A 14619-nucleotide genomic window follows, 5' to 3' on the forward strand; every position below is an offset into this window, starting at 1 on the left:
GGGAACATGAGAAGAAAACAGAAGATTCGAAGGTGGTGGGAAAAGTTTATCCTTCGAAAGCTATGGTCAAACCAACTATAGTTTCAGCTGCTCCAGTCATTTCGACTGTGACTACAACTGTACCAATTTCAAGACCTAGTACAAAAGGTATTGTAATTGGGAATGTTGTTTCTTCAAATGTTTCTTCGTCAAAGAATACAGCTCCTTCGAATGTGAAAGACAAAGGAAAAGGAGTCTTGGTTGAGAAGACTAACAAAGAAATAAAAGCTGAGGTGGTAGCAAAAGTTGAAAGGATGAGGCATGTGGAAAGCATTATGCGACAAAGAGCTCTCGAAGGTTCAAATGTTGATAAGGGAGATCATTCGAAATTGTTCAACTACGAAACTATTGAGTCAAGGGTGATGTTCGATCATATGTACTCGTTTGAGAAGATTCCGAAGAAGAGTTTTGTGGTGACGAATACTGATTTTGGTCAACTTGACTTTCCGATCAACGAGATGATGTTCGTCATGCCTCAGTTTAAAGCAGAAACAAATTCCATGGATATTGAAGAGGGAAAGAAGATGAAGATTCGATTTCATGCAGTATTGGCAAAGGCTCAAGAAGAGGTTTAGTACTTGGAGAAGATTAAGAAGGTGGTATCCATCAAAAGAGATGTTATTTTCGAAGGAAAGCTTCAGAACTTGAAATATATTGTAACAAGAGCAAGTGGGAAGATACAAGAGTTCACTGTAGCGGACTTTCCATTGATGAACACTTACGATCTCATCAATATTGGTCTGATTCTTAAAGACAAGTCCTTTTCTTTCCTCCAAGAGACTGAACCAGATGTCTTCAGTCTTGGGTGTAGGCATATAAAAATTTTCTTGGAGAATTATTTCGAATGCCTTGCTCAAACTGATGTCGAGCTTACTACTGTTAAAGGCATCGACATTACAGCACCAATGGCTCCTACGAAGAAGCAGGTTGAGTTGAAGAAGTACGAAGACGGAGAAATCTGTTTAAAGCCATTGGGGATTGTCTTCGCAGGAAAGGATAAAGCTAGAAGAGCCAAGAGATTCTTGTTTCAAACCTCTAAAGTGGAAAGATATACAAACTCACAATATACGAATTTAATTGTTCGTATGAATCACTGTAAGAAGAATTCAGAAGGAGACAAGAAAGAGATAAAGAAAGTTATCTCTTGGTACATGGAAATCCGAAGAGTGCTGATGTATGCTGTTTAACTACTTACTTCATGAAGACTTCGACCTTTATTCCAAAGGGGGAGATTGTTAGGGTATAAATGTTGTAATAAGTCGAAGTGTTAGTTTTGTTACGAAGGATCTTTAGTCTTCGTAAGTTGAGTCTTCGGATGTAATGTTATATTTACTAAGGCATTTTAATGAAGTCTTAATGTCTAGTCCTTAGTATTTTGTTATGCTTTTGTACGCCTATAAATAGGAGTCTGTACTGAGTGAGAACTTAACTTTTCACGTACTCTTTACAGAGAATTCTTTTATACTCTGTAAAATCGAAAGCATAATATGAGCTAATCAAAGATTATATTTACTCTCGTGTTCATCGTGATTCTTCTTTCTTAATTCTTACGTGATTTGATCTTTAAACTCGATTACAAATCTCTTCAAAGTGTCACTCAGGACCTCAAGTCAATAAAACTTCTCAGTCTAACTTCTCTCGTTCTAATTCTTCTAATTCCTCTCAACCTCATTCTAAACCCACTTCTGTTCATACTCATAATATAAAATCTTCAACAGATTTGAAAGGAAAATCGAAGGTTTCCTCAGTCAAGACAGATCAAAATCATCCCAAAGTCCAAATGCCTAAACCTGAATCCAAACCGACAGTAACAAATCCCAATAAAATTAAGGTTTTCACCATTAAAAGGAAAGATGAAACAACTTTAATAAAAATAACATATCTTGTTGACATCTCTCTTACTATTCCTGTACCTGTGAAAGGCTCAAGTGGACCCAAGAAACTTTGGGTTCCTAAATCTTCTTAATTTTTGCAGGTTATCAGTGACGAGCAGTTTGACGAAGAATGGTATATTGACAGTGGCTGCTCACGTCACATGACAGGAAGGAAGGAAGAGCTAAGGGAATTTCGGTCTCTTTCAAACGGTGGAAATGTCAAGTTCGGGAACAACTCATTCAGCACGATAAAAGGCTATGGAATGATAACAAATGGAGATTTCACGATTAGAAAGGTTGCATACGTTGAAGGACTGCAGCACAACCTCATCAGTGTATCTCAGCTTGTTGGAGGTACTGGTCTCAAGGTCTCATTCGACGATGAGGGTTCAGAGATAATAGAGAAGAAAACAAAAAGAGTAATTCTCAAATCGGAGCGCAAAGGCAAAATGTTTCCCCTGAATCTCAAACCCATCAAAGGAAATCCAGCTATCTGCCTGTTATCCAAAGCACAATCTGACAAAAGCTGGTTGTGGCACCGAAGGCTCTCTCATCTCAACTTCAAGGATATCAACAAACTTGTCACAGGTGGTCATGTCGAGGTCTTCCATTGCTCAAATTCGATCGAGAACATTTATGTGCTGCGTGTGAAATGGGGAAGCAGAGTCGTCAAAGTCACCCATCGATTGTAAACACTAAAGTTGTTGAACCACTAGAGTTAATTCACATTGACTTGTGTGGTCCATCATCTATCGAAAGCATCGGCGGTAGCAAGTATATTCTTGTCATTGTTGATGACTTTTCACGTTTTATATGGGTGTTCTTTCTAAAGCACAAATCTGAGGCAACTCTCAAGCTAAAGATGTTTATCAAGCAGGTTGAAGTGCAGCTGAAGAAAGTCGTTCGCAACATCAGAAGTGATAATGGGCTGGAGTTCAAAAATAAAGAATTTGAAGACTTCTTGGCAGAAAAAGGGACCAGTCACAACTTCTCCGCTCCCTACACCCCTCAACAATACGGAATTGTCGAAAGACGAAACCGATCTTTGTGTGAGGCGGCTCGAACCATGCTAAGTTTTGCTTCTTTACCTTTATATTTTTGGGCTGATGCTATTGCTGCAGCATGTTTTACGCAGAACAGGTCCTATCTCAATAAACGCTTTAATCTCACTCCTTATGAGATCATCAACAACAGGAAGCCAAACGTCAAATTCTTCCACGTATTCGGTTCACGGTGTTTCATCTTCAATTCTAAAGAACATCGTAAGAAGTTTGACGTAAAAGCCGATGAAGGGATATTTTTGGGATATTCTCTCACTTCGAAAGCATACAGGGTTTTGAACAAGCGTTCGAGGAAGATTGAAGAAACTTATTATGTGACTTTTGATGACAGCTATGTCAAAAAGCTGAAGGCCAGTGAAGACACAGTTGGAGAAATTTTTTCTCAAAAAGGCCAAGTCACAGCCTCAATTGCAAACCTGTTTGAAAAGTTTGTGAAGTTATTCGATGAACCAAAGAAGGCTACTCTCTCGGAAGCTAGTGCAGCAGACAACAAAGTAGATCATCTGAAGCAACTCATCGAAGATGCTGCCATGCAAATGAATGAAGGAGGATCAAGTCCAAACGACCCTCCACAGCACGATGCTTCAGTTGAGGGGGAGGATCCACCTTCTTCATCACAGTCGGGCTCACATGTTGAGGGGCAGAACTGTTCTCCAGCTACTCCCGAAAGCCCAACTATACCCGAAAGCCCAGCTGTACCCGAAAGCCAATCTGCACCTGAAAGTCTTGTGGTACCCGAAAGCTCAACACCACCCGAAACTCCTGTAGCTCTGGAAAGTCAAGATACACCTGAAAGCTTATCTGTCGAGGGGAGAATGCAGATATGTCTTATGACGATGATAGTCAATCTGAACTAGAAGAGATGGTAAATGCTGAATTGGATCCATCCTATGATCCAAATTACCCTCCTCTTGTCAAATGGACGAGAGATCATCCTGTTTCACAGGTTGTTGGTAAAGTCTCTAAAAAGGTCCTGACCCGATCACAACTGAAGGCAAAGTAAACTTTCTTATTTTCAAAAGTAGAGTTATGTATGTTTAACTCCTTCGTCTCAAAAGTTGAACCAAAGACAGTTAACACTGCTCTTGATCACTCCGATTGGGTTCAAGCTATGCAAGACGAACTTAATGAATTCGAAAGAAATAAAGTTTGGCGCCTCATTCCAACTCCTCAAGATGCCTCGGTTGTTGGTCTCAAATGGGTCTTTAGAAATACGATGGAAAAGGAAGGCAATGTGATAAGAAACAAAGCTCGTATAGTGGTGAAAGGATACTGCCAGGAGGAAGGGATCGACTATGAGGAAACTTTTGCTCATGTGGCTAGGCTGGAATCTGTTCGAATATTTCTTGCCTATGTTGCACACAAGAACTTTGAAGTCTACCAAATGGACGTAAAGTGCGCATTTCTATATGGAGAACTCGAAGAAACGGTGTACGTAGAGCAACCTCCTGGATTTGTCAATGAAAAATACCCCAATCACTGTTATATTCTGGACAAAGCGGTATATGGACTGAAACAAGCATCAAGAGCCTGGTATGAAACGCTAACAAAGTTTTTAAAGATGTCCAAATTCAAACAAGGTTCGGTTGATCCAACCTTCTTTCGTAAGAAGGAAGGTAACCACCTTATGATTGTTCAAATTTATGTCGATGATATCATCTTTGGCTCAACAAATCCTAGCTTAACGGCTGAATTCAGAAAGCTGATGGAGACTAAATTTGAAATGAGCTCAATGGGTCCGATTAACTTTTTCCTTGGTTTAAATATTAGACAGGGACCCGAAGGCATCTTTATTAACCAAGAAGCTTACACGAAGACTCTCCTTGCTAAATTTGGCATGATGGGAGACTCAAAGGTTAAAGTTACAATGGCGTTCGGCACCAAGCTCACTCCATCCTTGGATAAGACAGCAGTAGATATTACGCTATATCGCCAAATGATCAGTTCTCTAATGTACCTTACTGCTAGCAGACCTGATATAATGTTTTCTGTTTGTTACTGTGCTAGATTTCAGGCGAATCCTCGTGAACCTCACATGCTTGCGGTGAAGAACATACTCCGGTATCTCAAGCGAACTACCTCTCTAGGCTTATGGTATCCATCCAACTCAGGATTCTTCGTTCAAGCCTACTCAGATGTAGACCTTGGAGGTTGTGGACTAGACAGGAAAAGCACCACTGGAGGCTGCCAATTCCTTGACGGGAAGTTGGTTAGTTGGCAATCAAAGAAACAGACCTGTGTCTCTCTGTCTACCGCTGAAGCAGAATACATCGCAACTGCCTCCTATACATCTCAAGTGATTTGGATCCAAAGCCAGCTCCGAGACTATGGACTCAATATGAAAAAGATCCCACCATATTGCGATTCTGAAAGTACAATTAGGATCTGTCATAACCCAGTGCAACACTCCAAGACTAAGCACATAGCACTGAGGTATCACTTCATTAAGGATCATATGGAAGATGGGAACGTCGAAATACACTTTGTTCGAACCACTGATCAACTGGCTGACATCTTCACTAAAGCTCTTCCTGAAGCATCTTTTAACAAAATACTACAAGGGCTAGGTATGATGGAATCGGAGTTAGTACCAAAAATTACCTCTCAAGATCAAAAATAAGAAGCGAAATAGACCGAACATTCGGGTTCGGGTCTTGTGCTAATGTACCGAAATGAACCGAACGCTCGGGTTCGGGTCTTGTGCTAATGTACCGAAATGAACCGAACGCTCGGGTTCGGTTGCATAATCTGCTTTTCGCTCATCACTCAAAGGTAGTTTCCTTGGTTGTAGATCTTATGTATAATTTTTCCAAATTCATTTATCTTATTGTCAAAGTTATTCTCTTTTTCAAACCTATTTTCTTTGGCAACCGAAATAGACCGAACGTTCGGGTTCGGCTCCAAAAAAATTCTCACCCGAAATAGACCGAATGCTCAGGTTCGGTTCCAAAGTTTTTCTCAACCGAAATAGACCGAACGCTCGGGTTCGGTTCCAATTTTTTTTTTGTGTTTATTTTTTTGTCTTATTTTTTTTATATTATCAAAAATTCCAAATTTTTTTTTTTCGTAAATTCAAAATCTCCAAAAATATTTTAATTTTTTATAATTTTTTTATTTTTGGCTTTATTTTTTAAATTTTTTTGTCTCCTTGTGGGTATATCATTTCATTAGCTAAGTGTCCCTAGAAGCATGCTGTTGTATGTGTCCAAAGCCTCACCTGATTCTGAATAATAAGCCTTACTGACTTGGTATAAACAAACTTTGTCTTCCCAATTAGGCTTTCATATTTATTCTAATCATGAGCTACCTAACTCTCTTCTCACATGAGATATGAGTTTTCTGCTTGGTCCTATTTTTTTATAGCAGAGGTACTTTGATTTCTTTACACCATCTACATTACATTTCTCCATCACATTCGCTTCACAAACGTAACCCTTGAGGCTCTCAAAAATTACCAGTGAGGTTTATGGTTGCACAATTTCTGCGTTTATGATCTTAGCTTCGTGCCACTACGTGCTAAGTGAAACCCAATATTCAAATACCCAAGATGCATTGATGGGGAACAATTAATTTGTTGTAGCTTTCACTGATGAATTGACGGACTTATCCATGGGGGTACAACATGAAATCTCTATTTTTCTTTTGAGTGATTCCTATGAAATTGTTAAAAACAATAACATTTCTTCCCTTGGGATCCAGTTTTAATTTTTGTTGAGATTTTATATATTTTCCTAGCCAAATCAAATTATCTCCAACCTACTAGTTCAACAGACTACACCGGTCTCACAAGTACTTCGTTCGATTTCTGCCTTATATCAAGATTAGGAATTTTTAATCGAAGCGAAAGCCACCCTAATAAGCCTAATTAAAACAAGCCTTTCAACACTTCTTAATAAGTGTCTGATCGTTATTCAACGGGAAACCACACAAACACTTTACGGTCTCTCTTGACTTTGAAGGAAGAGATTCGTGACCGGGATCCTTTGTTTCGTGTCTTTATTGATATCACATATTTTCCCAAAAGTGTTGTTTTATTTCTTTTCTTTTACACACTCAGCACGAAATTTTTTTTGATTTTCCAAAATTCTGGTTCCATTTATTTCAAGGAGTTTTAATTGGCTTGGTTATTATAAAAGATTTTGGTGAATTTTAATCCACGTGGTAGAATTTTTTAAAAGATGTCGTTACAATTTAAAGGGATAAGATGATGACATGATAACTCAGGCGGGAGTCCAATCGATTTGATTTCAAACGGCGCAAGAGGGAAAGCGTGCAAATAGGAACAGTTTCATCTCCAAACGGCGCCTGATGGGAAGGCGTGTAATTAGGGCCTGACACTCTCTCTCATGCGTGATCATCGGCTACCCCAACTGTCACGCGTCAGTCAACTCCGAAAAACCCTTCATTTTTCGATCGAAGATTTGGAAAGATTTTTCTCTCTCCTTTACCCTAACTATAAAAGGCCGTGTAAACCACCATTTACCTCTTTACCACGCCTATATTTCCAAAGAGCCAGAAATTCTTCAACCTTCACTGTTCATCATCTCCTCCATTATCTTCAAAGCAATGGCAGATTCTTCCTCAGTTCACGCAACATCCCACATCTTGCCCATTCGCCCACAGCAAATCTTGATCATCGATTTAACCCCTCATTTGTGCGACGCATTCATGTTCCCCATCATCGAGTGTCTGAAGTTTTCTCCAATCGCTCCTGCACTTACCAGGGCTGAGATAGTTCCAATGGAATTCCTGTCACAGATCTTTGCCACCGCCCACTACGACAAGGTCGTCGACAGAATCTTCTTCGATGTTTTTCAGCACAAGGCGTCGATTTCAAAGCAACGGTTTTGCTCATTGTTAGGGTTTGACGCGGATGCTTCCAGGGTCAATCCGGAATCGATTCCAATGGGTCATCTGTTCAACATGTTCTACAACATGGGATACACAGAGGTGCTTACTACGGTGACTAAATTCAAGAAGTCGTGCCTACCTCCACAGTGGAATGGGATGTTCATTGTTTTGTTCAAGGGTTTATCTGAACGAAGTGTCGGGTCTGATGGAGCCAGCCGTTTATTTCTCTCCATTATGTATGGGATCTACAATGGCATCAACATGGACTACGGGTCCGTTCTGTGGCAACAACTCATTCAGAGTCTCTCCTCCACTTCCAGACATTCTTAGATCTTGTATGCTCGGTTTTGGACCATTGTCACAAAATGGGTAATGGACAAGTACCACGTCCCCATTGTCGCTGGTGCTCCAATGTCTTCGATTGGTACCTTCCATACCACGAAGATCATTGTGTCGGACGCTTCAAAGTTTCCTTTCAACGGGTCTATCCTAGAAACCATGTATGGGGATGTTCCATCTGATAGCCGGATTATCAGAACGTACAAGGAGTTCAAGCATTCTGGTCCGAGGGATCTTACTCCGGAGATGCTGAAATCAATTCATGACGCCGACAAGCCTGCTCCATGAGGCAAGAAGGCTGATAAGGGAAAACAGGTGGCTAAGGGGGCAAAAGGCCCGTCTCCAAAGAAGAGGAAAACCACCAGGGCTGCTCAGTCTCCACAGCAGAAGAGAAGAAAAACTCAACCGAGGCGAAAGCTGGTTATCGCTTCCTCCTCAAGCGAATCAGAGGGTGAGAGTTCGGATTCTGAAGACTCTCAGCGTGGCAACACTCCACCAAGATCTCCAACCCCTGACGTTCATGCCTCTACTTCTCCTATATCCTCTCCACCTAAATCCATTCCTATTTCTATTCCCCCATAACCTCCACTACTCAAATACCATGCACTTCTATCCCAATACCTCCACCAATATTCACCGAAGCAACCACAACAACCACTGCAGATGTTAGAACCAACGTATCTGATACGGGGGTTCATACTGACGCACCAAAAACCACCTCAGCACCCGAAACCACACCAGCACCCGAACCCACACCTACACCCGAACAAACAACCCAACCCGAACCTACCCATACTACCGAACCACCAACTTCACCACCACCATCTTCTCCTGGTCACGCATCAGATGAAGAAGAACCACTCCTTGGCGGGGAAAATATGACTTTTGACTCGGTCTACTATAGCCCGTTTCAAGTACAAAGTGATGACGATGACGACGCTCTTGTCACCAAAAGGCATCTCCAGGAGCTCCATGAAAAAATTGACTCGCTCATCGCCTCCTCTTCCACTTCTTAGTCATCCCTATTTGAAGCTGTTGTTCAGAAAATTGTTGAAGCTTTCTCCAAAGCTCAACAAGCTTCCCTTGCTTCTGCCACCACCGCCATAGATGCCTCCACCAAAGCCTGTCAGGCTGCGACCGAAAAAGTCGATAAACTATTTACTAATGCCTCTTCCCTGTTGAAGTCTTTATAGGAGAGTGCCAATGTTGCCAAGACTATGCTGGAACCTATTGTCCACCAGCTGGCAACATCAGTCGCAACTGAGTTGAAGTCATTCACTTCTCTTCGTGAAGCACTTTCTGATGACAACTCAGCTTTTCGAACAACCATTGAAGCGCGTCTCTCCAAGCTTCAAGAAGATTTGGCTGCCGAGAACACTCTCATGGATGTTCTTGCAAGGAAGACTACTGCTCTGAAGGTGATGGGATTAAAACAACTTTTAATCTATGAAGATCGATTAGATCTTGAACAAGTATATGAATATGAAACAGCAAGAACACAATATTAAAACAAATCAGAACGCAATATTAAGAACAAAACAGCTTGAATCAATCGTGTCGAATGATTAAATAAAATCCTTAGAAGAGCTCGATTAAGAACATCAACTGTAAAGGATTAGAAGATTACAAGAATGATTACTGGAAAATATTGTACTCTTGATTAATCGCTATCTCGATAATCTCTAGAATCTTTTTGCTTAACCTAATATGCATGCAAGCATTAACTTTATATACTATACATAAAAGGCTCTCGGTTGGACAAGCCCAAACCGGAGAATAAAAGGCTAATCTAACGAGCCCAAAAGACGCAACTTCTAATAAAACTTCAGCCCAACAATCTCCCCCTTTGCGTCAATTTGGAGCGAGACCTTCACTTCTTACTTGGGCCGGCAGCTGAAGCTGGTACCTTCTTCTTCACGGTACTAAACAGACACTTGGTTATTAATAGGATGGTCTGTCTAAACCGGACGTACCAATTGATCATGTCACTGAAGTACTTGATGTCATCTGCCGAATTGTCTTTACACCGCTTGACGATTGATAGAATGTGCTCCAAGCAGGTAGTGGTGTAGAGATGCTTGTCTGCTAAAGCGAACAGACATTTCTGTCCTTCGGCCCTGGTGAACATCACAGAGTTTCGCCTCGAATCTATCTTGCCCATTTGCATTTGATTCAGATCACTGGCCGATCCCACTGGTGCTACTTTCGGTTTCTTCTTGAAAACAGTGGCGACCTCCTGATCCATTTGGGCAACCTCCATGATGTAGCAAGCCAACATCCTTTTGACATGGTCTAAGATGGGACCATATTCGGCTTCGTTTGTCAGCAGGATATTGTACAAGACTATCCAGTCATGAGGATTCAGATTCGGTAGATCCGCCAGGGTGATAAGGTGAGCAGTTCTTGCAGATCCTCGGATAAGCTTGAACTTCACGTTTGTAAATCTCCCCACGGCAAAAGGCTTCATCACCCGAACATTGACAATCTTCTGGGCGCTCCATGTAAGGCATTGAGGGCGAGCGGCCTCCAGGTAGAAGTCAATGAGCTCCCTGTCAAGCTCATCGTTCGGATGTGGGACTTCAAAGATGTTGGAGAAGGCATGGAAGATGAACGCCTTTCGAGTCAGTGGCATATCGAACTGCGAATCGATGGTGTTGTTGCAGTCGAACGATATCACCGGCTCGAGCCATAGTATGCTTGGAGTCTCTATGGCCTCTTTTATCAAACGATCCCTGGTCCAGGCAGGGAAGAGCAGCTTTCGGCTCTCAAGGAGATCGTGGGCTTCTTTTTGTTTTCGTTCGGCTTCTTCAGCTTCACGTGCCACACGACTGACATCGTCATCAGTATTGCGACTGTTCTTTCTCTTTAACATGTCCGCAATAGTCTCCTTGTCTTCATCTTCATCTTCATCTTCATCCTCTGCTATGTGTTTGCCCTTGTTCTTCACACCCGAACCCGAGGCATGACCAGTTGGGGGTGGTTCGGTTGTGTGAGTAGCTTTGGAGGACGGAGGTGGTTTCGATCCTTTCTTCTCATCTCCCCCTTGTTTCGGAATGGACACGAAACTCGGAAGACCTTCAATTTTGCTTAAGAGATCCATGGCCGGGGAGAGCTTTTCAGCGAGGGTGCGCCTCACCGAATGATTAAGGATGGGGTCGTGTGCTTCCAGGATGTTGGATAGAGCTGCGTGGACATCCGAAACACACGTCTTTATGACTTCCCTTTCAGATCGAAGAGCTTCCAATTGTTGTTCGGTGTTGGAAAGCTGCGTGCTCTTGACCTTTAGGGCAGTTGTTTTACTCGCCAGAACGTCCATCAGAGAGTTCTCTGCCGCAAGATCCTCTTGTAGTTTTGCCAGACGGGCATCGATGGAGGCACGGAGTGCCGAGTTGTCGTCGCTGAGATTTTGTCTGAGGGTAGCGAACGAGGATAACTCCATCTTTACAAACTGGGCCAATTGATGAACAACTAGTTCCAGAGTTGTTTTCGTGGCTTCGGCGCTTTCCTGCATAGACTGCAGCAGGATTGTAGCGTCATTGAATAGTTTATCGACTTTTTCGGTCGCTGCCTCACAGGCTCGGGTGGAGGCATCTATCGCAGCAGTTGCTGAGGCCACTGAGTCATGTTGAGCCCTGGAGAAGGCATCAACTATCTTCTGAAGGGCGGCTTCAGATAAGGATGACTGCTGGTTGGAAGAGGAGGCGAGAAGTTGATCAACCTTCTCGTTAAGCTCGCGGAGATGCTTCTTTGTCACTGGAGCATCATCCTCCTCATCACTCTGAACTTGAAACGGACTATAGTAGACCGAATCAAAGTTCATGTGATCACCACCAAGGTATTGATCATCGCCATCGGAGGCGTCTTCTGGAGATTGAGGTGGTGGTGAAGCTGGGGGTGTTGTGGGTTTGGTTGGTTCAGGTTGAGTGGGTGGGGGTTAGTTTCGGGTGGTGGTGGTATATGGGTTTCGGTTTGTGGAGGTTTGGTTACGGGAGGGGTTTCGGTTATAGGTGGTGTTTCGGTTGAGGTGGTGAATATGGGTGGGGGTATAGGGAATGAGGTAGGTGGTATAGTAGGGTTTATGGTGGGAATGGAAATAGGTATTGTGGGTGGAGGGGAAGGAACTGGGGATTGGTGAAGTTCCATCTCCGGGGTTGGTGAGCGAGGGGGTGTGTTACCTCGCTGAGGAGATTCGTCTCCTTGGGATCCCTCAGAGTCCGAACTCCCACCTTCGGATTCACTGGAGGAGGAGGGAATGACGAGCTTTCGCTTCTATTGGGTCTTCCTCCTTTTCGGTTGTGGGGATGAAGCAGCCTTCGGTTGTTTGCGCTTCTTGGGAGAAGGTTTTGGGGCTTTGGATGGTTTCTTCCCCTTGTCTGCCTTCTTACCCCTGGCCACCGGTTTGTCGGCATCATGAATCGAGCGCAGCATGTCCGGTGTCAGTTCCCTCGGACCAGATGGCCCTAACTCCTTGATCGCCTTGATCATACTGCTGTCTGAAGGCACACTTCCATACATAGTCTCCGGGATGGAGCCAATGAAGGAGAATTTTGATGCATCCGAGACGATGATCTTCTTGGTATGAAACGTACCAATAGAAGACATCGATGCACCATCAGCAGTTGGGACATCAAACCTGTCCATAGCCCATCTTGTGATCAAGATCCAGAACCGGGCCAACGACACCTCGGAGTGTCGAGAAGTAGAAGAGAGGCTCTGAAGCAGCTGTTGCCAGAGGACAAACCCATAATCCAGGTTTATCCCATTGTACACTCCGTACATGATAGAAAGAAAAAGACGACTTACACCGTCAGATCCTGAGCTCCTCTCTGACAGTCCCTTGAAGAGAACTGTAAATAACCCATTCCACTGGGGCGGTAGGCATGACTTCTTGAACCTGGCGACGGAGGTGAGAACTTCCGTGTAGCCCATGTTGTAGAACATGCTGTAGAACATTCCAACCGGAATCGTCTCCGGGTTAACTCGCGATGAGTCAGTGGCAAACCCTAACAACGTGCAGAAACGGGGGCGAGAAATGGAAGTTTTGTGATCTCCCACTTCAAAGAATACCCGGTCGACGCCCTTGTCGTAGTAGGCCGTCGCATAGACCTGAGATAGAGCCACCAGTGGCACCGTTTCAATTCTGGACAATGCCGGAGCAAGCTGGGAGTACTTGAGGCATTCGATAACCGGCGACATGTAGGGATCATAGGCCAGTGGGTTCAGATCAATGACGAGGCATTGTTGAGGTCTGATGGGAAGAATCTGAGAAGTGGCATGAACAGATGAAGATTCAGCCATTGTTGCAGGTGTGAAGAAGAAGAAGAACGGGAGAGTGTTTTGGGAGTAATTTTGCTTTGGGAATTATGGGTCAGTAAAGAGGTAAAAGGTGGTGTTGATGGGTTTTTATAGTAGGTGATAGGAGAGAGAAAAATCGTTTCAAATCTCTTATGGAAATACGAAACGGGTTATTTTGGAGTGACTGATTGGTGACAGTTGGGACGTGCGATGATCACGTAGGAGAGAGAGTGTCAGATTCCTAGGATCACGCCGCCCAATAAGCACCGGTTCAGAGAAAGAAATCATTTCCATTTCCACACGCGCCTGTAACTTCAGAGATATGACGCTTCGACATTACACACGCGTCCTCAAGTGTCAGAGAAAGCGCGGCCGTTTCAAATTCACGCGCCCTCCTTTTTACCGTCGTTTGAATTTCTATCCTTTTAACTCCCGCCGCGTCAGCAACCTTTTGTCTTATCCCCTTTTAAACGGCTGTTTCCAATTAATGATCCACGTGGCTAATTTTTTACCACAACTTCATTTGTAACCATCCAGTAAATATCCAGCCTGTAAAATAATTAGTAACGGAATTTTTGAAAATCTTGGATTTTCGTGCAAAGAGTGTAAAAGATAAAGAAATAAAGCAACTCTTTTTAGGATTATCTGTGATGTCAATGATGACACGAAACTGATGATCCCGGGCACGAATCTCTTCCTTCAAGGTCAAGAAAGACCTCAAAGTGTTAGTGTGGAATCCCGTTGAATTACGATCAAACATTCATTAATAAATGTTGAAAGGCTTCTTTTAATAAGGCAAATTAAGGGTGGTTTCGCTTTGATTCAACAGTTCAATTCTTGATATAAGAGCGAACGTGAACAAAGTACTTGTGAGACCAGTGTAGTCTGTTGAACAAGTAGGTTTGAGTTGATTTTGTAGTGGCTTGAATTAAAATGAAATCTCAGATAAAAATTTAAAACTGGATCCCTTGGGAAGAAATGTCATGGTGTGTAACAATTTCATTGGAACCACGCAAAAAGAAAAGAAATTGAGATTTCATGAAGGTACATTCGTCAATTCATTGGTGAAAACTTGATCAAGTTAATTGGTCACCGTCAATTCGTTGGTGTTGAATTTTGGGTTTCACTTAGCTCGTAGTGGCACGAAGCTAAGATCATAA

The sequence above is a fragment of the Lactuca sativa genome, chromosome 1 (assembly GCF_002870075.4).
Source record: "Lactuca sativa cultivar Salinas chromosome 1, Lsat_Salinas_v11, whole genome shotgun sequence".
Taxonomy (NCBI): Eukaryota; Viridiplantae; Streptophyta; class Magnoliopsida; order Asterales; family Asteraceae; genus Lactuca; species Lactuca sativa.